General features: G+C 38.3%; 1 long non-coding RNA gene across 1 annotated transcript in view; it reads left to right on the forward strand.

Moving 5' to 3' along the window:
• The window catches only part of LOC119913176, a 261,699-nt gene that overhangs the window by 150,064 nt on the left and 99,596 nt on the right, over positions 1 to 12,039 (forward strand). The window lies entirely within an intron of this gene.

The following is a 12,039-nucleotide window of genomic DNA, read 5'->3' on the forward strand; positions in this document are numbered from 1 at the left end:
GCCGTGGCTCATTTAGTACAAAAACTGGAAGAAAGGGGAGTCAGCTGGCCCTAGCACCTCCAAAGTTACATTCCAACAACTTTTTAAATCATGACAAAAAGAAAATGAGGCATTATGGTTTAAATAATTAGTTAGTTAACTTTATTTAATTCAAAAACTACACATACAGTTTGTCGATTTGATAAATGTGTATGGATTAGTCATACAGTAATATTTTTATTTTGAGTTGAGTGTCTGTATCCTCAAGTCCTTAAATCCTGCTTAACATTTGTACAGTGTAATAAATTAAAAATGCATATTGATGCATATTGGGGGGAAAAATCACCATTTTCTTGCTATCTGAGAAAAATACCATTCTCAGATGTGCAGTTTAGCTCCTTACAAGAACAAAATGGAAAATCCTCAACTCCGCAGACTGTGTGATGTTCATTACAGTTGTTGACATTTATTATTTGTTATTGGTTGCCCCTTTTCTAGGAGAACAGTATCTTTTATTGGTCTGTATGGAATATTATTCATTTGTCAGGTTGTTAAAGTGCATAATCATATTGCTGGGCCACTGCAGTACATGAGTACATGTGCTCGTTTAATAAGTGCAAGCTAGTTTGCTGGGTTTTATTGGTCTGTATGGAGTATAACCAATTGTCAAGTTGGTAAAAAAGGCAGAAAAACATATTCCAATTTGTGGTTTCATATTATTAATAATGATATAAGCAGTTGTTATGAACTATATAACAGCACTTCAGATGCCTTTAGGTTTTGGCCGAATTCATGTGTCTGCGGCTATGATTTGGATGTGGAGTTAGTGAACCCCACCCGCCTCTTCCAGTCCTCACCCTCCTCCATCTATAATGCTTCCCCTCCTTCTGTTCCTAAATCTTTTCTTCTCTCTGATTCACCCCATCTTTCTCCCTTTTACTGTCACTCTGCCCTTCCATGATTCTCTGTCTGCAGTTCTTCACCTCCTTTTTACCTCTATCCTTTATCATTAATGTTTGTCCATCCCCCCTCTGTCATGTCTCCGTTTACATCTACTTATAGCTCTTTCCCTGCTTTGCTCTTATGTCACCCTATCTTTCCACTTATATTTTTTCTTTCCATACTTGTTCCCTTCTCTTGCTCTTTCCTCCCTTCCTTATTTCTTCTCTTATTGCTTCTATCATTTTATTATCTCATCCCATCACCCTTTCCAATAATTCTTCTAATTTCTTTCACTTTCATCTTGATCTCCTTTTGTTTCTTCTCCTGTAGTCTTCCCGTTGTTGGTCTTTTCCTGCATTTGTCCTACCTCATTTTCTGCACTCATCCTCTTTCTCTTCCTTTCCCCCTTCCCTTTGCTTCTTTACTTTCTTTCCATCCTCCCTCCTTGTTCTCCTTACCTCATTTTGCCTCCATCCATCCATCCCTCAACCTCTGACCATCAGCGGCCCAGACAGACCACAGACATCATTAGTGACATTCATGGAAATCGGTCTAGGAAAAATAACATATGGTGTTCCCAACCTTCCCCCCCAGACGCCTGTTAAATCACATACAATTTTTAAATTTTCAGTTTCAGGATTTCCCTCTGTCAACATGATGTGGATTAAAGACGGGGAACACGATGAAATTGACAGATTTTTCCAAAACAGGTTCAAGAGGAAGCCTTCTGTGGTCGTTGCATTGGAGGAAGTGCATATTTGGTGCGGAGGGTCAGTCTGTCACGTAGTCGAGACAAACAAATTGATGTGGTTGCTTTGTGGGTCCTCAAGTCAGCAAGGAATGTTTAGGAGTGGTCAAAAACAAATACATAAACCATGCTCTCTGCCTGAAATGTGGAAGTTCAGTGTGTGGCTCAGCATGAATCAAACAAACACTTATATGACTTATAAGGGTAGGATGGTCCTGAACAAACGTTTTCTTAACAAGCTTTCGTTTCCTTTGATTTATATGTTCAATTAAAGTTCATAAAACTGTAGTTTGTAAAATGCATTCCAATCTTAAACTCATTTATTAAGAATAATGCATGATCAAAATCAAAGAGACGGTCAGCACCAAAAACACCATAGGTAATTTGTGTTTAACTTAAACCAGCTTGCGTTTTCCTGACAAGTGACCTCTTACACTTTGGAAATCAGAATGAATGTTTGGGCGTACATTGCGTTGGAGAGGTCTTGTTTTGAGTCAAAATCCGTATCCTTTAACCATAATTCTAATGTTCCTTAACCTTAGCCAAGCGGTTTTAGTTTCCTTAACCTTGGATGTTACCTTAACCATAGAGATCGAGGTTCAGAAAATGCTCATATGAGTTGCTTCTGGAGCAATGAGATGAGTCAAGTTGTTCAGGTGTGAGGTAGCCCCAGTTTCTGCCTCTTATTTATTAGCATCAGTATTATATTTGAGTCAAAGTGCACAGCATCTGTTTCTCTTGAAGATAAATATGCAGTGGTGTTTGGAAAATTTTTTAAAGATGTTTGGAAGAGTATCCGAACTAGGTTTAGGTATGAGGCTTTGTTGAAATCAAGCCAACATGTATTTGTAATCCTATGAGATCAGATTCTATTTGTGCTAAAACAGTGTTGTGTGCTATTTTTGGATTTTGTGACAAATATTATGTAAGTATTTATGACTGTTTTGTTGTAATTTACACGTGTGATTGGTTGGTCTGATGCACCTACCTGCTTTTTAATTTGTACTGCCAACAATTGCCAATATCGTGTCCTTCCTTTGAGTTTGTAAATATCTTAAATTTTCATCTGGTTCTGTTCCTGTAATCAGTCTGCAGCCTCAGCATCAGATACTACCTCCACTGCCTCAGCAGGTCTCTTTATCCCAGTTTTTTCTCCAGGCATCACGAACTTGATCAGACAAAGGTGTAGCTTATCTTACCATAATTTTCATAGTAGCCCTTTAAAAGGTCAGAAACATTTTCGTTTAATTTTATCCTGGATTTATTTTTTCTTCTTCTAAAAAGGAGAGGGTGATGTGGAAGAGTGTCTGCGTGGTTACAGAGGCAACCATCACATGGACTGGGCTTACACACTCACTGTACCACTGGTATGTTCTTGTAGCTGACACACATAGAATAACAATGGCATGGCCAAACCTTCTCTGATTCATCGTCTCCTCCCTTCCTGGTGTATTACCCGCTGTCACTCATCGTCGGCCCTTCAGTACTGAAGCACATCCAGAATAAGCAGGAATCGGCCCATTTTGTTCTCTCCATGCGGCAGAGAGTAACTGTTCACCTCTTTGTTAATGTCTGAACTTTGGCTAGATTTAGATTTCTTAGACTACCTGCTAATGGAAGTGGAGTGGATATCCTGCAGATATTGATGAGACATTGTCTGAAAACAAAATAGTAGACAACAGTGCTGAGTACAGAGCTCTGAAATGAGTTATGATCTTAATGAATCAGTATGATTCATCACGACCATTCATAACAATCGACCGTACTGATTGGTACCACATTTAAAATGGTCAAAATTTTTATTTACTTCAATATTTGCTTCAAAAATACTATTGACTTCTACAATTTAATGTGGGTATGTATTTGACCCTCATCCAGAGTGATTTACTATATTACTACTATATCCATCTCTGTTGTTTTCCTTGGAAGAATCCATAAAACATTAGCTGACACTATGAAACAATCATTTGCCTAATCCATTCCTTGAAATCCTCCTTTTTATGATTTTATTTTGGGGAATTATTTTAATTGGCCTTCTATAAACTGATTTTTTTACATTTTAGTTTTGAAATTTGTGGTTCAGATTGTCTTTACAGTTAATGTTTAATTAACTGTGTGACCCTGCACTGATTACAAAATAATTAACTTAAAGGAATAATAGTGAATAGAATCAAATCGAATCGACTATTTTTTATCCAACATCCTTCTGCCCTTTCCACACAAGTGAAACGGATCTGATTCCCACACAGGGCAGCCAGCTTCCTCTCATTACACCGCATGATGTCATGTACTGACACATTACCACTAGTGATCCGCATACTGCATATCTCTCATACACACACAAACTGGGAAATTCACAAACACAAGCATATACACGATGGACACTCAGTCTAAACCACTACGCTCCTGATTCAGGGTCATGGCTGCCTTTGGTGAGGACGCACAGAGACACTGGTCAAAACTCATTCCGGACGTGTGTTTGTGTGTGGTGTGTCCAAACTGTATATTTGAAGTAGAAACCACTGCATAGCCAGAGAACTACATCATTGGTATCTCGGAAGCAGACCCACACTAAAAAGTTAACTCAAGGTCTAATGGCTACTACAGTCTCAGACGGTACACTGGACAAAATAATAGACAATTAGACATAATGTTCACATCCAATCTTTGACACACAAACGCAGCTGAAAATATACCTAAAAATACATACAAATCTGAAGCAAATAATATCGTATAAACAAAGATTATGTGTAAAGGCCTGGTCACACCAGCATTTAAAACTACTTTGGTGAACTTTGACTCCTAATGTATGCCAATGATTTAAACCAGACGTGGACGGGGCAAAGTTGTTAATTCAGGCCTGAAAATGATATGGTTTGATCAGAAGTTGCTGTATTTATTAGAAAACTATTTACTGAAAAGCTTTAGAGCAATGTTTTGATCACAATAGTAAAAGTGCAATTTACATAAGTTTCTTTTGTTTTTATTGTTTATTTGAAAACAGATATCGACACATTTTACTATGATGGTACTCGTAAATAAGAAAAAGCCTGGTAACACGAATGATAATGTTAAAGGGACTTGCTAAACACGTTAGCATGTAAAGTCAAAAACACTGCTAGCTTGGCTGATGTAGAGTTAGAAACAACTATGAACACTTGATTGAATCATTTTCTCTATTGCACTTTTATTTCCTTTAATAATTGGGACTTGTTTCTGCGCGGAAACTTTATTACTCTTCATCACGTTTCTAAATGTTGTTCTAATGCATTTTTTTGCCTTATGCACTCCACTTGGAAGTGCCTCTGTGTTTGAAAGGTTCTGTACAAATTGCCTTTTCCGTCAGTGTGAACGTAGCCAGACAAACTCATTCATAAACAAACATGTATGTAGCGTGTACACTCCAGTATACATCAGCACAATGCTCAGATGTTCTACAAAGACAAATTATACACTGAACACACACAGGAAAGAAGGATATAGTGAATGGAGAGAGTAATAGAGGGGAGATTTTGGGTGGGTGAATCAGTCATTTCAACAGAAGAAGTTGGTTTCAAACACACGTGCACCCACTCTTTCCCCTCACCCTGCAAATATGATTGATGAGTGAAATTAATTTTTGACTCACCCATCTCTCTCTCTCCCTAACTCCAACATTATGACTTTAACAAAGAAATTGCTGTTCTTTTAGCTTTCCCTCTCTTCATTTTGGATAGCAAGAGCAGTGTCAGCAGCACAGACACACATTTCAGACAGCTGTATAAACGAGGTTGAGGTGTGTCAGAGTGTGTATGTATTCTGCGGCCGTCATGGAACAGTGTGTCACTGAGGCGAGAGGTTAAGAAAACTACCCAACTATGTAACTGACTGCAGTTCACCGTGTAGAACAAAAAAGAATAGAAAAGAATGGCAAATCTGCTAATGTGAGTGGATGTGAAGAAACAAGTGAGAAAACTGTAACACACAGACAGATATAAGTACAGAGAAAGAGAAAGTACAGAAAAAATTTGAAGTGTATATAAAATAAAAATAGAAACTATACAAAAGCCCACACTTTTATTTGCTTCAACCACTGAACTTAACCTGCCTATATTTGGGACAGGCCTTAAATTCCTTTCGCACAAAGCTCTTGCTCAACAAAGATGGGAAATGCTATCAAATAACCAGTATCAATATTACTTATATAAAAATTTGACTATCGAATAACATATAAATTACAAATCATTAATTTTATCTTGCTTCCAGAGACAATACATCTAGGCCAACCTCATGCACAGAAAAGAGAAAGAGAGAGAGAGAGAGACCCAATATTCAAATATTCTGGTATCCTACCGAAGGTAACTAGTTATTATTTTTTTTCAAATTGGATTAATTTTGATGAAAAACTGATTCTTTTGATGTTGGACCCGTACACACTAAAGAAATATAAATACCTGTGATCGAACCAGGAATGGTCACATATTTTGCTCGTTTCAAAGGTAGGGAGTCACCACTTTTGACCACCACACTCTTGTTTACCATGCCGGCAAATCTGAATGAATTATATTTAGGTTCTCATGGATTTCTGTCACACAGTTGAAGCAGAGCCATGAGTCGACTCCCCAAGATCAGTTCCTTTTTTTCTAACTGCGCCTGCGCAAAGCGGCAAACATCTGAAAGTGCCATGAAGTCATGTCTGTGTAAAACATAGCTAAGTTAATAATAAATAATGTAGTATAATATGCAACAAAATATATAAATTAGTCCAACAGACATAAAACTAACATAATATACTGCTGTATAAACATGATAAACTCCAAACGCTAAACTAAATTGCATGGACAGTAGCGTAGAATAGGATGCTATAAGATAGATTCCAAATCTATAAATGAAATAAAAGTAATATTCACATATTTAATAAGTAGATACTTTACTCCCTAACTAATTAACTAAATAGGCCTAACAACTAAACCACTATTTGTGTGCTGCATTCTACAAGATGCAAAATAATAGAATTAAACTTAATAGAAATCTAACAAAATGTGATGGATTTCTATTGCATACAGTTACAGGCGTCACTGTCTCTGCAAAATAAAGAGGGGAAATCAATAAGGGAGTACCTGATGTGAGGAGAATAATTTACAGTGGAATGAACAAAAGTTTTCTGAACGGTGGATGGCTTAAAGAAAAACTCACATCGCTCACCGTTCATCTGTTTCATCAGAATACACCTGATGAAAGAGATGATATGAATTCCTGATCACACTTCCTCTTCAGTCCTCTTTGTGTGTGTGTGTGTGTGTGTGTGTGTAAGGTTGAGATTAAGGTTAAGTTTCTTTGGGACATTAGGGGTGGGGTATGCCCTTCTGGAGAAATCCAATACCATGACAAATAATATGATATAGAGCTAACAACGACACAGCAAGTAATGTAACTGACATTACAAAGTTGTGGGTTAGCAATCCGTTGCTACAGTTGCTCCTGTGATGCTAACATGAAGCTAACACACAGAGAGGATGAGACGGTGCCCAGCACACCAGCTCCAGACAGCGAGACTCACATCACAACAACAGCATATCCTGGCAAACTGGAAAGTAAGCTGAATGTCTGTGGGCAAGTTATTTAACGTTGCCTGACGCACAAAACATGGCTGGTGTGAAGTTAGATGGACAGACAGTTACGTCATTGATTGGTTTTGGTTACTGTAATCATGCATCATCAGCGCTACATGGATCCAAGTGAGGAAATCAAATTCTGGTGACTGACAATAGGACATGCTGCACTTTTCTGCACATAATGAGTTTGTTTATCTTCTCTGGGGGTCTCAAAAAGCTCTAGGTGAAAACAGAAACGGGACCAAAAAATTGCCATTCTGTACCGAATATTATTGAATGACAGTTCCTGTGTGGTCGCTATGTTTCACTTGTTTCACTCATTATTGGGGGACTGCCAAAATAGTCAAAGTAGTATACAAACACACCTCTTTTGAAACTCACCGTTCATGATCAGCAGAAGGATTTAATAGTAGTTTAGCTTTTGAATTCCTGCTAAAATGACATCTACTTTCACAAAATACTGTGATTGGTCTACTTTTCTTTCAGTAACCTCTTATAATTACTTTACTAGCTTTTCTTTAATAACCTCTTGCTCCTAAAACCAATGTTGCGGGACCTGACTTTTGTCCCCAATAGGTAGTTAAGTAGCTATATTGTGACTGTAAGCTGAATCCATGATACCCATTCACCGTCCTTATCGTGTCTCTCTCTCTCTCTCTCTCTCTCTCTCTCTCTCTCTCTCTCTCTCTCTCTCTCTCTCTCTCTCTCTCTCTCTCTCTCTCTCGCACACACACACACACATCCAGAAGCCACCCAGGTCGGCTTGTTGTAAAGTAAAAATCAACAGAAAGAGATTTTTCCATTTAAAGATTTATGGACGACTCCCGGTCACATGTATCACTATACGAGTTTGTGTGTGTGTATATCATACAGACACAAAGGAGGCAAAAGAGAAGGATAGATCGAGGGAGTGAGGGAGGTTTTTGTGTGTGTGTGTGTGTGTATTTGTGTGTGTGTGTTGGGGGTCAGTGAACAGAGTGACCCTGAAAAGTGCAGAACTATAAATGTTACACAGCATTTACTGTTTCCCCTTTCACTTCAACCATACATTCATTGTTTCTTCTTTCCTTCCTTCTTTTTCTTCCTGATTCATTAAATTCCTGTATAGCTTCTTTTTCCCTTTAACCTTTCCTTCCCTTTTCCTTCCCTGTCTCCCCTCTCTAATTTCCTCTCTCTTAATTCTTTACATTTTCATCTTTTTTTCAACACATCCTCATATAGAAAGGACAGAATAGGTTGATAGTTGATGTCTCCAAAATGAAAACCTTGACCTAAAGTGCCTTTTACATTAACATAGTTAGCTAGCGTTGACAGTAGCTAATGCCACAAAAAAACTGCTAACGCTAGCTAGCTAAGGCTACATGAACGCTACAACATGCTACCTAAAACGCTAAAAAAAAACACAAAAAAAACCAAAATTATTGCTAACACTATCTAGCTAACACTAATCATACTACCAAAAACAAACACAGATGTTTTATTCACGCAGTAATCGTGAAGATCGCCTAATGATCTAACCATCCACCCTACCACCATCTACAAAAAAGGAATTTCCCGGTTGTTTAAATCGTATACCTGGTGTTATCCCTGATATTTCACATGCACTTCATCAGATGGCTGCAAGAGGTCGCTAATAATGTAAAATTCGGTCATTTTAAGCCCTTTAACTATCTACCTAAGTTGTTGTTTTCTGGGTGAGGACAGGCTGGATTTTCTGTTTTCTATCAATCTCACACTTTTTCTTTCTTCCCCCCTTTCATCTCCTTTCCTCACCCCTTTGTCCTCTGTTTCACTCCTCACTCCCCTCCTCCTCAGGCTGCTTCTGGGTTTCTTCTTTCATCGCTGTTTACTAACCATGTTCAGAGCCTGGATACGTGTGTGTTCTGTATGTATTTATGTGAGCAATTATGTGTGTATGTGTAATGGTGGACACACGTGTGTTTGCGTGTGTGATAACGTGTGTGTGTGTCCAGATAAATAACTTTATAGTTCCTTAACAAAACCCAACAAGTAACCCTTTGACCTGTCACATCTACACACACAGTCAAAACACACACATATAGATGTAGATATGCACTTAGATCTTCACACAATGTTTTCACCAGCACCCTCATGATGAGCGTTGATGCTGAGATGCTATCACCAGTGTTACTGTTAGCCTGGAGATACAATCTTGGCATCACCACTTCCTCTGGGTGTTTATCCCCTGTACAACTCAGGTGTGTAGATGTGTTTTGCAAGTCATTGTATTGTGTGTGAAGATTCTCAGTTACCCAGCTCATAGTTATGGAAGAGGGTTAAAATCAAGGTAAACTGGACCTTTTTAAGAAGCTTTTTGAATGAGAGTCTAAACTTTTTCAAGTATCTTCAACCAAGTCCAGTAGTCCTTTATTTTAACTTTCCTTGTAAGTTACTGTGTTCTGACATTACCTGAAGTTTGTAGATATCTACTATATTTACTAATATACCAACCCGTTCTCACTCTCAACTCGTCACATATGGACGCAGAGTCAAGACCTGTTGGCGTCAGTTTGTAACGGGGGATCTCCATAGCGTCATAGTTCACTGCAGTTGGTGGAAGCCCTGTCGTTTCACTTTTTAACGGTAAAGGTAGGTGTAGGATATTTAACAGAAAAGAGCAAATAAGGAGGTGGTTGGGGTGGATGGAGGGCCAGAAACCAGACTTTCAACCAGGAGACCAGTGTATGTTTCCTGTGTGAAACAAAAAGTCAACATTAAGTGTTTTTATTTAAGTTACGTAGGTTACGTAAAATGCGTAAGTTATGCAAGTAACATTACTTAACTTACATGTTAACTGACGTAGTTATTTTAACCCAAACCATGATCTTTTACAAAAACCCAACCAAGTACTTTTGGTGCTGTTTGGTTAATGTTTCACAGCCATAACAACATGCCATTTCAAAATGGTGATGTTTTGCAACGTTAATGTTTTATTCTGAAAGTCTGACTGAGCGTTGCATATTTATTATTGCTAACTTGACCAGACGTTGTATAATTATTGTGGCTAACCGTTGCTAACTTGACAGTGGAGCCCTAAACATAAAAAAACTAACGGGGCGTTAAAAAGCGACGCCAAGGGGTCTTGATCAAGTGTCCATATGTGACGAGTTGGGAATGAGAATGTGTTAAATATGTATGTGTACCACATCCACTTATATAGCAGTTTTTTACATTAACTGGTTGATGTGCACAATGTCATCAAATTTGACAAGACTAAGGGACATTTACAAAGGATTTGTGGCCCTTTTTAGCACTAAACAGTCACATTGCATTTATTACTTTCTAAAGGCCCGTACTGAGGTTTTGCAGTGGTAAGACAACTGGCATGGCTGACAATTGTTTGGTCTCATACAAAATGTATTTTAAAGCATTCCTGTTCATAGGTGTAACATATGGGAGGAAGGAATGAAAATTAATACAAATAGCAACTGGACCTGATTTAATCACCACAGACTGATCAATGCGGCAGAGGAAACTGCATCTGAAATTTAACATCCTAGAAAGGTACATCATATATTTACATTTATTCATTTATCTGACGCTTTTATCCAAAGCAACTTACAATTTCTATACATGTCAGAGGTCGCACGCCTCTGGAGCAACGAGGGGTTAAGTGTCTTGCTCAGGGACACAATGGTGGATGGGTCACAGTGGGAAATTGAACCCCGGTCTCTCAACCAAGGGCATGTGTCTCATCCAATGCGCCATCACCACCCTCACATATACAGCCTTCCTCTTGTGGGGCGAATACAATGCTAATGTCAGCATGCTAACATGCTCACATTGACCATGCTAACATGTTTATATGTAGCAGGTGTAATGTTACGATTATCAAAAATAGTAATTTTGCTTGCTAGAATGCTAACAGTACAAAACGGAAATTATAGCTGAGCCTGATGGAAATGCCATCAGTACTGTAAAACATAAACAAACATTAACACTCATGATTAGTTTGGACATACCATTTTCAATGACTTGTCATGTGGTTGGCGTGCCAGGTTTTAAGTCTGGCAGTTTGACTCTATGTTACACAGGCAGTGTAATTCATCATTATGATTGAATAAGTTTATATTTGTAGAAAATTGAGGTAATAGTGGTGCAGTGTATGTGGTCGCCTGTTCAGCCCAAAGATCACCCTCACATCTGTGGAGGGTAGGTGGATGGTGTCAAAGTAAGACAGTTTCAAACATAGTAGTTAAACTTTCATTACATTTGTGGTTTATAATAAAGGATTGTAACATGTTATGCCAGGTCTGTGTATTCAGCATAGGCTGTATGGCGAGAACATACACACAGCCTCCTCCCTCTCACTCTCTGGAGTGTATGAGCCTGCTTCTGTTCAGAGTGCGAGGGTCACGCAAAGAGCGAACAGAGATCTCTGCCTCTGATACACAGACAACCAGGACAACAGATAGAAAACACGTGTGGTAGGAACAGGGATAAGGAGAAAGTCTTGGTCACACCCTAATAGTTTCTTAAAAGACAAAAAGAAAGGTAGAGAGTGTGTGCTATGAAGTATGTCCATGTCAGATGTTTGATATGTTTGCAGGGAGATACAGTACATGGAAATACAGCACTTTGGGTTTTGTGTGTTAACCTTTTTGTATTCTTTTTCTTATGTTTTCTACCCACTGTTCCGCCTGCAGGATATTAGCATTATGTAGACAAAACAGGCTACTGGAAAGGAAAAGTTACAAGTATACATGATATATGTAATTTATGTCTCGATATATTAGACTCTCTAGTTTTTATTCA

Source organism: Micropterus salmoides, unplaced genomic scaffold, assembly GCF_014851395.1.
Source record: "Micropterus salmoides isolate LMB-PRFRI ecotype aquatic unplaced genomic scaffold, ASM1485139v1 Ms_hic_scaffold_2, whole genome shotgun sequence".
NCBI classification, from domain to species: Eukaryota; Metazoa; Chordata; class Actinopteri; order Centrarchiformes; family Centrarchidae; genus Micropterus; species Micropterus salmoides.